Below are 14490 nucleotides of genomic sequence, written 5' to 3' on the forward strand. Positions count from 1 at the left end.
ATTTTAGGGGGATACAAACATTCAGACCATTGTACATATTCTCTAGAATAGTCAAATTTATAATAATTAATATTATAATTGAATGAGATTCTGTAAAATATACTATATCCTAAAATAAATTCCAAGAAATATATTAATATAGAAGTAAATCTACTAATAAATTAATCCATGATAAATAATTCATGATACACTAAGATGAGAAATTCAGCCATATTAATATCAAAAAGGCATATTAAACACTAAATATAGATACGATTTTTAAAGTGGCTCCTGAGAGTTTGCCCATATTTATGCAAACATATAAACTTAAGATAAATAGAAAACATTTCAGGCATCAATCAAATATTACTAAGTGATTTAACATCCACTTTAGTTATCTAAATATATTTCCTAGTGCCATCTACTATCAGAAGAACATTCTGAATCTTTTCTATTTTTTTTTAACACATAACTTTGGCTCTTAAAGGTCAGTTTTCATGAAGACATTTCCCTTCCTACATTGGATAATGCCATGATAATTTATGCCCCTTTCTGTATTAAAAAGACTACTGACACACTACTGAAAATAAGATTTGTATAAATAACACTGAAATGCAATTCAGCATAAAAAGATCTCAGTTCTTTGTCATTATAATTGCTTTTTTTTGCTTTTTAAAAAAAATCAATAGGTTTCCCAGTCCTCCCTCAAGTTTACCAGCAATTAGCTTTACTAGAAATCTGACACTATTTGCACTAACCAGTTTGTAAGTTGTTAACAGTTTAGTACATTTAATTACAAACAAATAACATATTCATATTGCCTTTGAATTACATGTGAACAAAAATAGGAGGAGATAATTAAAAGACAATAAGCATGATATTTTGAAGGGAAATAAATACCATGTTCTTTAAGTCTTATAATTGTCATTACGTAATGACTACTTTGGATACTGCACCTATCACCAAATCGTAGTCCTAATAAAACACACTTAGCTAGGTGGGAGTTATGTTCATCTCAATTTTTTCTATAGACATATGCTTTAAGGAGATCTTCCTTTCAGTCTAACATTCCATGATTCAATGCAGTTGAGTGAGCCTAAACTTTTCTTATCAAATCTTCCAACATCCCTTGCCATGAAAATATTTTCACTATGTCATTTGTGTATACACGAATTAACTCTTATAATCATTTATTTCTATGCTTTCCTTCACTTTTGAGCCCCTAAATTTAAAAGTCTAATGGTGGCTGGTTGGGTGGCTCACACCTGTAATCCCACAAGGCAAGAGGACCTCTGGAGGCCAGGAGTTCCAGACCAGCCCAGGGAACACAGTAAGACTTAATCCCTACAAAAATTAAAAAAAAATTAGCCCAGCCTGGCGGCATGAACCTGTAGTCATAGCTACTAGGGAGGCTAAGGTGGAAGGATCCCTTGAGCCCAGGAGTTTTAGGTTGCAGTGAGCCGTGATCATGTCTAGAAGTATAATAATAAAATTAAAATGAAATAAAAATCTAATGGACTTATATTCAGATATCAGTTCTTATTTGAGAAGGCAAACATCTTTTCATTATGACACTTGCCAAGTTAGTATCCCCAAGATAATTTAGGCTACGCACTATTGATACGTACTGCTTTTTAGGGTTTGTTTAAAGCCAGTGGTTTTGTCTTTGTTCCATTTTGTTTTGATTTTGTTTGTTAATTATTTGGTGAACCTTAAGGCAAGAAGGGGAGAGCACAAGAATCAGTGAGAGCCTGAAGTCTGATTCTTCACCTCGCCCTTCATTCTACTAAGTCAGGAAACAGGAAAATGACAGTATGTCGGCTACATGCCACATACCACTCTCTACGAGTGTTGACTTCGCAGATACACTGTACAATATTCATTTGAAATGAATTTATTTAAAATATTTGTTTCTTGCATTGATTTTAAAATGTTATATTTTTGGTACTTAATCATTAGTTCACAACTTTCATTTTCAACTTCCAACTAATCTACATTCCTCCTGATGCATTATATAAACCTTGCTTTAAACCTTAATTTAAATCCTCTCTCTCTCCCTCTCAGTAAATACGATACTGTAAGAAAGTCTCTGGGGTCTTGAAATATGTCACTGGAAATGACCCCAAATGTATAAACCCATATTAAGTAAATGGAGACTTCAAATAGTCTCTTTCCCATATAAAAGATTAAGGATATATTCACTAAAAACCCATTTATAGACCTGTTTATATTCAAAAGTCAGAAAATTATTTTTTAAATCATTATACTGTTTAAACATGAGGATACTGAGCAACACTATAAGTATTGTCTAACATTCACAGAAAGATGAAAAAATAGTCTCATAAAATGCCTTTTGCTTTTTGTTCTTAATTCTATCTTTCCTAACAGGAAAAATGATATTTTAACATGGAAATGGGCTCTGGCCTTATTAAAAGGTATTTCCTTCATTCTGTCCTTGTTAGATGATGTTATACTGCATTATAATGTGACAGCCACCCCTGCATTCACCTACCAATGTGCCTTCTGATGGGAACTACCCACCAATGCCTGGTTCCTCCCTTTCTTTTTCTCATGCTGTGTGGTTTCTCAAGTGTCAAGATTCCTGCTGACTTCAAAGAGATCTCCGCTCCAAGATCAGCACCATAGGGGAAAAAAATCAGGGCAAGAAAGGCTTCCCAAGGAAGATAAACTCTTGAAAGTATCCTGAATCCATATTTACTGCAGATTATTGAAAAAGCTAAACTACTGCCCTGCCTAAAACTCACAACAATAAGTGGAAGGGCTGTCATTCCTTACCTGGTTTTGCGTCCACATGCACAGCTTGTTGTACTCTTTGCCACGAAACATCTTAAGGACTCAGGGCAACTAAGATAATATGATTCAATCACTAGCAACACTCAGTTTTCTCTACAGCTTCACTCAAAGCAGTTACAATGTGCTCTTAACAAATTATATTTTGGCAGTGCTAATATTTTTTTAGGCCCTGGTTAGGGGACACATATACAGGTATATATAATACACAAAGAGAGTTTGGTAGAATGTGTATTAAATATGCCAATTTAACCCAAATGGTGATGTAATCAACTAGTAGTTATAATGAATTTGTTTTGGTAAAAAATAAATTATAAAATTTATGGCCTTACATAACCTGCATCTTGCTTCTATCTCTTCTAATTATTTTTTTTTCCTTTTTTTTTTTTTGTAGGGGATTCATTGAGGGTACAATAAGCCAGTTACACTGATTGCAATTGTTAGGTAAAGTCCCTCTTGCAATCATGTCTTGCCCCCATAATCCAACAATACTCAAAATTCTAGCAAATAGAATACAGGTGTGGGACGGCGCCAGCGCCCGAGCACGCTGCGGCGGGTGACAAGGATCCCCTCGTCAGTCTCACCTCACCGGCTGCCGTGGTGACAACCGCTGCGGCTCCCCCGTTCCTCGCCGCCTTTGCCTCCAGCAGCCCCGCGTCCCGGCCAACTCTCCGCCTCCGTCAGCCGCCGCCTGCCCGACTGCGCACAACGTGACCGCGTCACGTGACCCGGCGCTGGAAGACGGCGTCCCCGCGCACGTCGGACGGCCGAGGCGCCTCAGGACAGCAGGGGCTCCACAGTGGCCCTGGGCCAGGAGGCGGTGTTCGCCGCCGCCCCAGTGCCGGCCCTTCCCGGGGACCGACGCCAACGTGGTCCTCCAGAGACTGCGCGACCGGCAGTGGCTGGAGGCGGTGTTCGGGACCCCGCGACCAGCCTGCCGGGTGCTGCAGCGCACTCACGCCAGGCCCAGCTTAGGGGAAGTGCGCGCGCGTGTGCTCGCGGTACTGTGCCTGGTGTGGCGGCTGCGCGACCTGAGCCAGGCCCTGCGGGAGGCCGAGGCGGACGGCTACAGCAGGTCAAGTGACTGCAGCCGCTGACCCAGGCCGCCTATCTGGACGAGGCGCGGCGGAGGCTGGAGGGTCCGGCGCAGCCAGCTGAGGCTTCGCGGGAGGGCTCGGGAACTGAAGGTCCACCGGAAGGAGGAGGCCAAACTATCGGGCCCGGCAGCGCGTGGCGCGGGGGATGGATGCTGCGCCAGGAACGGTCGTCGCGCGCGGTCAGACCGGCTGGACGGGTCCCAGACGCACAGCTCACAGCGCTGGGTAACGTGACGCGGTCACGTGGCGCGCAATCGGGCTGGCGGCGGCTGACGGAGGCGGAGACTTGGCTGCGACGCGGGGCTGCTGGAGGCCGAGGCGGCGAGGCACCGGGGAGCCGCAGCGGTTGTCACCACGGCAGCCGGTGAGGTGAGACTGATGTGGGGACCGTTGACACCCGCCGCAGCGCGCCGGGCGCTGACGCTGTCCCACACCTGTATTCTATTTGCTAGGATTTTGAGTATAGTTGGATTGTATTCATTAGTGAAATTGGGGGGTGTGCGTGTGTTTTTCTTAATGGGTCCTTTTTATGGTTTTGGTATCAGGAAGATATTTGCTCCAGAGGATGAATTGGGAGTGTTCTTTCCTTCTCAATGTTTTTGAATGGATTCTGCAGCATAGGTATGAGCTCTTCTTTGAATGTTTGTTTAAATTCTGGTGTAAAATCATCTGGTCCAGGACTTTTTGTTGTCGTTATTAGAAGCTACTTTATTTTTGCGATTACTGTGCTTGATATAGGTCTGTTCAAGAGTTCTAATTCTTCCTGGTTAAGTCTAGGTAGGTAGTATGATTCCAGGTATTAGTCCATTTCCTCCACAATGTTAAATTTCTGGGCATAGCAATTTTTGTAGCAATCAGAGATAATCGCTTGTATTTCTGCGACATCTATTGTTATTTTCCCTCTTTCATTTCTCAGTGAGGTTATTAGAGAGCTTACTTTTCTGTTTCTAGACTAGCCAAAGTTTTATCAATTTTTTTATTTTTATCAATTTTATTTATTTTAAGGAACCAACTCTTTGTTTTCTTAATCTCCTGAATGGTTCTTTTGTTCTCAATTTCATTTTCTTCTGCTCTGATTTTGGTTCTTTCCTTGTGCTAGGTTTGGGATTGGATAGCTCTTTCTTTTCCAGTTCCTAGAAATGATGCATTAGATTGTTGATTTGTGCTTTTTAAATTATTGGCTGTGGGCATGTAATGCAATAAATTTCCCTCTTATGACTGCTTTCTCAGTATCCCAGAGGTTTTTCATCATCATTTTGTTAGACAAATCTAATGATTTTTCTCCTTTGTTTTCTCCTTGAAATAGTTGTCTTTCGCGTAAGATCATTTAGTTTTTATGATTTGGGGAATGAAAGGTTTTGTTGGAAATGAGTTCGACCTTGATTCCATAGTAATCTGTAAGCTACAAGGTATAATTTCTATTCTTTTAAATTAGGCGAGGTTTGATTTGTGTCTTAGGATGTGGTCAGTTTTGGAAAATTATTCATGAGCTAATGAGGAGAATGTGTATTTGGTAATATCGGGGTGGTATGTTTTGTAGAGTCATGTTAAAGTCGATTGTTTCTTTGCTCAGTTTGTGTTTGGAGGGTCTGTCCAGTTCTGTCAATAGGGTGTGCAGTCCCCAGAAATTATGCTGTTATAGGATATTATATTGTTCAGACTTGTTAGAGTTCATTTTGTAAATCTGGAAACATTTAATGAATTTGGGTGCATAAAGACTTAGGATTGAGATGTCTTCTGGTATTGTTTCCTTGACAAGAAAATAGAGTACTTTATTTTTATCATTCCTTACCTTTTGTGGTTTGAAGCCCAGTTTATCTTGAAATTGTGACCCCTGCTTTCTTTTGATTTCCATCTGCCTGAAATATTGATTTCTAATCCCTCAACCTGAGTCTTGTTTTGTCCTTAGCTGTTAAATATGTTACCTGAGGACAGCATAGAGTTGGCTTGTGCTTTTGATCCAGTCATCTGGTCTGTGTCTCATCAGTGAGTAATTCAAGCCATTCACTATGGCTTGACTATGATGGATTTGTGTTTGTCTTTTGTGAAGGTTGCCACCTACATTTATCACTTGTACCATTGAGGAAGTTAGGCTATGACCTTTAATTTCTGTGTGTCTTTTCTTGTGGTACATTGTTATGTTCGATGTGTAATATTACTCTGGAATACTTCCTGGACAGGTGGTCTTATAGTGGCAAATTTCTTCAACGTTTACTTGCAAGGAAAACATTCGATGTATCCATTGAATATGGAACTTAGTTTCATAGAATACAGAATCCTAGGCAGGGAGTTGTTGTGTTTGAGTATATTGAAAATGAGAGTCCTATCTATTCTAGCTTGTTGTTCTTCAGCTGAGAAATCTGCTGTCACTCTGATGGAATTGTCCTTGTAGGTCAACTGGTGCTTATTCCTGGTGGCCTTCAAAATTTTCTATTTCATTTTGGCCAAGTTTTTTACAATGTGTCTAGAAGATGCTCTGTTTGAATTGAGATAAACTGGGCTTTGATATTTCTCAACGGACTTTCTCTGAATCTTTGGTAATACTTAAACATTTTTCATTTATGATATCCTCCAATAGGTCTTCTGTGCCTATAATTTGTATGTTTATAAACTTTATAAAATCCCATAATTCTCTAAGATTGCTATTCTTTTACTCTCTTGGATTTGTTTGTTTTGTTTTTTGAGATAGACTGTCACTTTGTCACCTGAGGTAGAGTGCCGTGGTGTCATAGCTAATAGGAACCTCAAACTCTCGGGCTCATGCAATCCTCTTGCCTCAGCCTCCCAAGTAGCTGGGACTACAGGCGCCCGCCACAATGCCTATTTTTAGAGATGAGGTCTCACTCTGGCTCAGGCTGGTCTCAAACCTGTGAGCTCAAGCAATCCACCCTCCTTGGCCTCACAGAGTGCTAGGATTACAGGTGTGTGCCATCACACCTGACCTTTACTCTCCTCTTTTCTGCCTCATTAAGTAAGTGAGTTAGCTCAAGAGCCTTGTCTTCAAGTTCTAAGATTCTTTCTTCTTCAAGGTTTATGCTGTTATTGAAATTTTCTGTTGCATTTTAAACTCCTTGAATGACTCCTTCAATACTTTGAACTCTTTTCTAATTTCATCATGTCTTTTGATTGTTTCTTGGGTCAGTTTTCTTTATTTCTGTTTGGTGACTTTCCACTTGCCCTTTAATTCTCTTCATCACTTTGGACATCTATAATCTAAATTCTTTTTGTCTTTTCATCTTTGACAGCAGCTTGGTAATCCCTTGCAGGATTGGTCTATTCTAGTTTTTCAAGTTGATATAATTTTTATTTGTTGGATCCTCTGCATGTGTTGTTACTTCTTGTTATTTCCTTCCCCTACTTAACTTTTCGCACTTCCTAGTTGTCCTGAAGCCTCTTTGTTTCTGTGCTTTGAGATTAAAGTTGTCTTTTGGGCGGCGCCTGTGGCTCAGTGAGTAGGGCGCCGGCCCCATATGCCGAGGGTGGCGGGTTCAAACCCGGCCCCGGCCAAACTGCAACAACAACAACAAAAAAAAAATAGCTGGGCGTTGTGGCGGGCGCCTGTAGTCCCAGCTACTCGGGAGGCTGAGGCAAGAGAATCGCGTAAGCCCAAGAGTTAGAGGTTGCTGTGAGCCGTGTGACGCCACGGCACTCTACCAAGGGCGGTACAGTGAGACTCTGTCTCTAAAAAAAAAAAAAAAAAGGTTGTCTTTTGGTACAAGGATTAAAAAATGAAAAGGAAGGAGAGTAAAAGAATGAGAAAATGAGAGATAAAAAGAAGAAAGCTAATGATGATAATTGTAACAGGCCATGCATAGTGAAGCATACCAGCAATTATCAGTGATCTGGCGGCTCTAGGGCTGGTGTATTACCCAAAGTTAGATGATTCTGACCAGCCTTATCCAGAGTGAGACCCTACTTCCATCAAATATGGAAAAAACAAACAAACCAACAAAAACATGAACTTTAGTGAGGAACAGCTGTTGCAACTCCTCAGGAGGTCAAAGCAGGGATTTCCAAATCCAGGTGTTGAAGGCCACCATGAGCCAGATCATTGCTGCAACACTGCCATGGAGGCCTTAGAAATGGTCTTCCAAAAAACCAAACACAAAACACACTCAAAAGAGAGAGATTATCTTGATTGTTACTTAAGGGATTTATGAGAGAAAGATTAGAAAAGTAGAAAAAGAAACCAAAAGAAAAAGAAATGGAGAAGAGAATAGAAATAGTATAAAGTTAAAAAAAAGAAAAAAACAAAAAAGTTAAAAAAAAAAAGGGAAAAAATCAAAAAATACATGTATTGCATGGTCCGTAAGTAATGCTCCAGGATTAGGAAAAGCAAAAGAAAAAGAAAAAACCTTTTCTTCCTAATGACAATACGTGGCACTTCTTGGTTAAGAGGGGGGGGGGAAAACCCAGTACTCTGTATTCTGCATGTGGTAGAGGTGGGATGTTATCAGCTAGTTGCCAAAGAGATCCAGTCTTGTTTTCCTGATTCATTGATGTTATTCTGGGCTTGGTAGCTAACTGTATGAGAGATGAATCCCCATGGGGGTGGTAGAGGCAAATTCTTGAAGCTTATGCCAGACTATGAGGTGGGGAGGCAGGGAAGACTCTGCCATCCAAACAGTTCCCTGCAGCCACAGATGGAGCGGTGTCGTAGGCATAATCTGCTCACCTCTGCCCATGTGTTCAAGGAAGTCAGCCCTGGGGTAGCTCCAACTGCTGGAGTCAGAAGCATTAACATAATGGGATACTGTGAGGCTTCTCCAAGCTTGGCTCCCTTGGGTGTCAGCCAGCTCAAGGTTTTAGCATTATCCACACCTGCCCTGTCAGTCTCCCTAGGCAATGGGGACCAGGCTGCCAGGCCTCCCACTGAACAGGCTCCAGGACCAGATCTGCCCAGCCAGTGGCAGTAAAATGATAGCCTGGGTTCAGGCCTCTGGCTTTGTCCCTAAGAGGCAGAATATACTCTCTCCAACCCTTGAACAAAAGGCCAGCTTCTGTGCACCTGAACGTCCTGTGGGACCTATATTCCTGCTTGTTTCGTATCAGTCTTCAGGCATGGATGGACAGGCCCTCCCAGAGTTCAGTTCAACTCCCAGTCCACTCCTACAGAATGCCATGGTGCGGTGTGGGGAAATCACCTGCAAAATTGATCCCCCAGGGATTCCACATGCAGGCTCTCTCTCTCCCTGGGTTGCTGCAGTCCTTTGCATCTGCTTTTCATGCGTGCCTCTCACCCTTCTTAACGTTTTGCTCCTGGTGCTCCATTCTGTCTCACTGTGCCTTTGCAATGTTGTTTCTGGACAGGACAATCCAGATGGAGGCACCTAAAGACTCCGCTCATCAATTTGAGATCAGCTGATGAAGAAATGTCTCTAGTCTATCATCATGGAGCCTCCCTTTCTTCATTCTTTTTAAAACCCATCTGGGTATTTATGGACTGAAAATAGATTAGAAGATTTTTTTATATTTTCACAAAAATGAATGGATTATTTTGTTTCAACGTATTACTGGTGTAAAAATATTTCATGTTACATGGATCATTTTTGTGATGCTACAGTCCTGACTATAGGTATGCCCATCACTCATATGGTATTCATAGTACCCACTAGGTTGGCTTAGTCCATTTGCCTCCTTCCCTCTACCCCTTTCCCTTGGTTGATTTCCACATACTTTTACTTCCTTCTATGCACATGTGAGCTCATCAGTTAGCTCCAATTTAATAGTGACTGTATGTGGTGTTTGTTTTTCATTCTTGAGGTATTTTACTTAGAAGGATGGTCTCTGGTGCCATACAGATTGTTGTAAAAGGTATTAATTTATCATTTTTTGTGGTTGAGTAGTACTCCATGGAATACATATACAACATTTAATTAGTCCACTCATGAATTTGTCAGCACTTGGTTTGTTTCCACATATTGGCAATAATGAATTGTGCTGCAATAATCGTTCAAATGCAGGTATCTTTTTGGTAAAATAATTTCTCTTCTTTTGGGGAAAATAACTAGTAGTGGGACTACTGGGTCAAATTGTAGGTCTACTTTTAGTTCTTTAAGAAAACGTCATTCTCATTTTCACAGAAGTTTTACAAATTTGTGCTCTAACCAACAGCATACAAAAATGCCTTTCTCTCTGTGTCCATGTCAGCACCTATTGATTTGGGAATTTTAATAAATTCCATTGTAACTGGAGTAAGGTGATAATGTCATTGTGAATTTAATTTGCATTACCCTAATAGGTCATGAAATTGACCATTTTTTCTTTTTTTTTTTTTTTATTGTTGGGGATTCATTGAGGGTACAATAAGCCAGTTACACTGATTGCAATTGTTAGGTAAAGTCCCTCTTGCAATCATGTCTTGCCCCCATAAAGTGTGACACACACTGACCATTTTTTCTTATTTTGAGAATTGTCTTTTCACGTTTTTTGCCCACTTGTTTATAACATGGTTTGTCTTTTCCTGTTGGTTGCTTGAGTTATTTGTAAATTCTAGTTACTAGTCCTTTATTGGAAGTGTCATTTGTGACTATTTCTTCCATTCTGTTGGTTGTCTATTTTGATCTGTTAATTGTGTCTGTAGCAGTGCAGACGCTTTTTAGCTGAAACAAATCCCAGTTTTGGTTTTGTCATGATTGCCTTTGGGGTCTTTTTCTTAAATTCTTTGCCTAGAATCATATTTAGAAGAGCTTTTTCTACATTTTCCTCCAGAATACTTATGATTTTGTGCCATAAATCTTTTGTATATCCTGAGTTTGAGCGGTGAGGACTAGTGGTCCTACTTCATTCTGGTGCATGTAACAATCCAATTTTCCCAGAGCCATTTATTAAATAAGGCTTCTTTTCCCCAGTGTATGTTATTGCCTGCTTTGTCAAAGATAACTTTGTTGAAGGTAGGTGGTTTTATATCTGGGTCCTCTGTTCCATTGGTGTATTTCCATATTTTTGTAGAAATACCATGCTGTTTTTGTTAAACTACAAGGCTATAGTTTCATAGTATGGCTGCAAGTGTGGCACTGGGAGTCCTACAGATTTGTTATTTTGCTTAAGATTCAGGCTCTTTTATGGCTCCAAACAAAGTATAAAATTTTTTTTTCTTTATCTGTGAATTATGACTTTGGCAAATTGATGGAGATTGCATTGCATTTATTAATCACTTTAGGTAGTATTGATATTTTAACATTATTGTTTCTACTAAGTCAGGATATTTGTTTATATCCTCTGCAACTTTTTTGTTCAGAGTTTTATTGTTTTCCATGTTAGAGAAATTTAACTCTCTTGTGTGTAAGTATATCCCTACTTATTTTATTTTGTTTTTGTTTTTATGAATGTTACTTAGTCTTTGATTTGACTCCTGGCTTAACTGTCATTGTTATATAGAAATGGTATTAATTTATGTATATTGGCTTCTTATCCTAAGACTTTGCTTAATTTATTTATTAATTCCAGAAGACTCTTGGCAGAACCTTTGGGGTTTCTAGGTACAAGATTATATCATTGGGAAAAAGTGATGTCCACTTAACCAGTTTGGATACCCTTAATATTCTCCTCTTTTTTATCTTGCCTAGGACTTCTAGCACTATGTCAAAAAAGAGTGGTGATAGTGGGAATCCTTGTCTTACTCCAGTTCTTATGGGCAATGCTTTCAACTTTTCTCCGTTGAATATGTTAGTTGTATGTTTTCCAAATATGACTTTTATAATTCTGAGATATTTTCTTTCTATGCCTAGTTTGTTCAGGGTTTTTATCATGCCTTGTTTGCTATCCTTTGCATATGGAATGAAGTCATCTTGGCGCTTCATTTTTTTTTTTTTTTTAGTATGCTGTTTTATTCAGACTGCTAGTTTTTGTTTTTTTTTTTTTTTTGAGGGTTTTTGCACCTGTATTCATAAGGGATATTGGTTTCTACTTTTCTTTTGTTATCATTGTGTCTTTCCCTGGCTTTTGTATGACTATAACATTAGCTTCATAGAATGAGTTGGGGAGGTTTCCCTTTTTCTCAATATTATGGAGTAATTTCTACGTTATATGTGCCCGGTATTCATTGTAGGTTTGACAGAATTCAGTTATGAACATATCTTGTGCAGGGCTTCTCTTTTTTGACTAGATTTTTCCTTACTGGTTTAATCTCACTTTTCTTTCTGTTTTTTGGTCTACTCAGTTTTCTTTCTTTCTGGTTCAGTGTTGGAGGTTGTGTGTTTCTAGGAACTTTTCTATTTTCTCTCTGTTCTCTAGATTATGTGCATAGCGATTTATCTAGTATTCATGGATGATTTTTTTAATGAAAATTTTGAAATTATTAATGTTTTACTATACATATTGTATTCTCTCAGAACTGAGGGGAAGGGGAAGGCCCCACTCAAGTGAGGTAACAAACTTGCCATCAAAATTTAAATATAACTGACAATGTTATGGTTAGTCCAAAATTCCTGAGAATTTGAACATAATTTCGTTTCTGTGAACTTAAAAACAAATGTTTATAATTTTTAAAATAATATGTTTGAAAAGAAATTCAACATATCAACATGAATATGTTAGCAAGGCAAACCATCATCCAACTGTATGTCTGAAAATGTCTGTTTTCTACATTATGTGCATAGTGATTTATCTAGTATTCATGGATGGTGTTTATTTTTGCAGTATGTATTTCTGCAATGTTACCCTTTTCATTTCTGATTCATCTAATTATAAACCATTCTCCCTAGAATTAGGTAATAATCTCCCTGTGGTTTTTATTTGCAACTACCTGATGATTAGAGAAATGAGCCTTTTTTCATGTGTTTCTTGACCATTAACCTATCTTCAATTGAAATCTTTCTGCTCAAGTCTTTTGCCCTTTTTTTTGATGGAGTTTTTTGATTTCTCCCTTGCTTATTTGCTTGAGTTCTTTGTAGATTCTGGTCATCTGCTCTGTATCAGATGAACAGCATGTGCATATTTTTCCTCTTTTGGTAGGTTGTCTATTTATTCCTTGGCTGTGGAGCAATCATTTAATTTGATCTCTATATATCTCAATTTATGCGTCAACTTGAATTTCATGTAACAACAAAACCCATTCTATATAGAATTAGCAGTTTGTAGTCTTCAAACATCACAGCTTTGAGAACACTCCATTGCTTGATTTATGTTTGTTTTGGTCTTACTGGTATGCAGTTACCACTGCAGAAAAGTATTCATAACTTATTTTGTATAAATAGAAGTCATTTCCTTTGAGTACATACCTACAAGTGGGAATAGTGGATCAAAAAGTAGGTCTAAAATGCTTATGTAGAGGTCTAAAGTATATATAGTATTTCAGCAATCTGAGTCCATTCTGCAAATGATTGGGTTTTATATTCCTATAAAGATATGAACATATACTTAATTACATTAAGTGTTCTGCATAACTTCATAATTTCTATATTCCTTCCCGTCAGGTTTTGTTTTTTCAACAAACAAAGTTTTCATGCTTTCTTAATGCATTTCTTTTTAGTAGGTATGCAGTTGTATTAGGTTAAATGAAAAAGTATTTGGCAGTTCTAGACTGACAGTCACATATTGAAAATGCCTACTACATAGTATATTATGAAGGTTATGTAGACTTATTATAACAGGAAATGTCCTTATTCTCTCCATTTGCTGCTGTTTAAGTTGACAGCTTCTCATCACGATACAAATTTTATTATACTTCTTCAAAAAAAGAAAGAGATAAGTTAATAAAAGTCCATCACATAACAAGTTAATGAACAGTTATATAATCCTATTGGTTGATGCAGAAAAAAAGTATAAAGAAAATTAAATACTCTTTCACATTAAAGATACCGAGGAAATGGGGGAACATTTCAATTTAATAATGAGAAACAATAAAACACCTACAGCTACCATCATTCTTGTTTGGGGAAAACTGAACACTTTTCCCTTGAGATTGAAGAGTAGACAAGGATACTCACTTTTACCGCTTTTATTCCATGTTGTATGGAGGTGTTAGCTACTGTAGTAATGCACACAGGTGAGAAAGGGAGAAATAAAAAAATCAAAATAATATAGAAAAACTTCTATAATTAAAAAATGAATTCAGCTAGATTTCAAGATACATGGTCAACTCATAAAAATTCATCACATTTCCATATACTAGCAATAAACATTGGAAACTGAAATTAAAAACATAGTACTATTTACAACCTCTCTAAAGATAAGAAAATTCTTAGGTACACTATTAAACAAAATGTGCAGGGTGTGTGTGCTGACTATTACAAAATGTTGATTAAAAAGGCTCAAGGAATGTGTTTATCCAAACGGAGAGACATATTGTGTTCATGCTTGGGAAGACTCAACATGGAAACAGATTTAGTTGCAATAACTATCTGAATCCCAAGTTTTATTATAATGTAAGCATGGATAGGCTTTTTCTAAAATGTGTATGAAAAAGTATAGGTCCTAGAATAAGTAAAATCATTCTGACAAAATTGAAAGTGGGAGGGATTATTTTACTCGATATTTAGGCTTACAGTATTACAGTCAGTGCTGTATGAGAGGGGGATTGAGGCATAGATCAAAGGAATAGAAGAGAGAACTTAGAAATAGCCCCAAACCATATGGCCAACAGATTTTTGACATCAGTACA

General features: G+C 38.3%; 1 protein-coding gene across 2 annotated transcripts in view; it reads left to right on the forward strand.

Moving 5' to 3' along the window:
• The first annotated feature begins 3912 nt into the window (after positions 1–3912).
• The window catches only part of LOC128570682 (rho GTPase-activating protein 15-like), a 152329-nt gene continuing 141751 nt past the window's right edge, over positions 3913–14490 (forward strand). Inside the window, exon 1 of one of the 2 annotated variants that reach the window (XM_053570063.1) lies at positions 3913–4256. The gene's annotated coding sequence lies outside the window, so the exon portion shown is untranslated. Of the gene's footprint in view, positions 4257–9351; positions 9463–14490 lie in introns of those variants that run through there. The other variant, XM_053570064.1, reaches the window with a different exon arrangement.

The sequence above is a fragment of the Nycticebus coucang genome, chromosome 18 (genome assembly GCF_027406575.1).
Source record: "Nycticebus coucang isolate mNycCou1 chromosome 18, mNycCou1.pri, whole genome shotgun sequence".
NCBI lineage: Eukaryota > Metazoa > Chordata > Mammalia > Primates > Lorisidae > Nycticebus > Nycticebus coucang.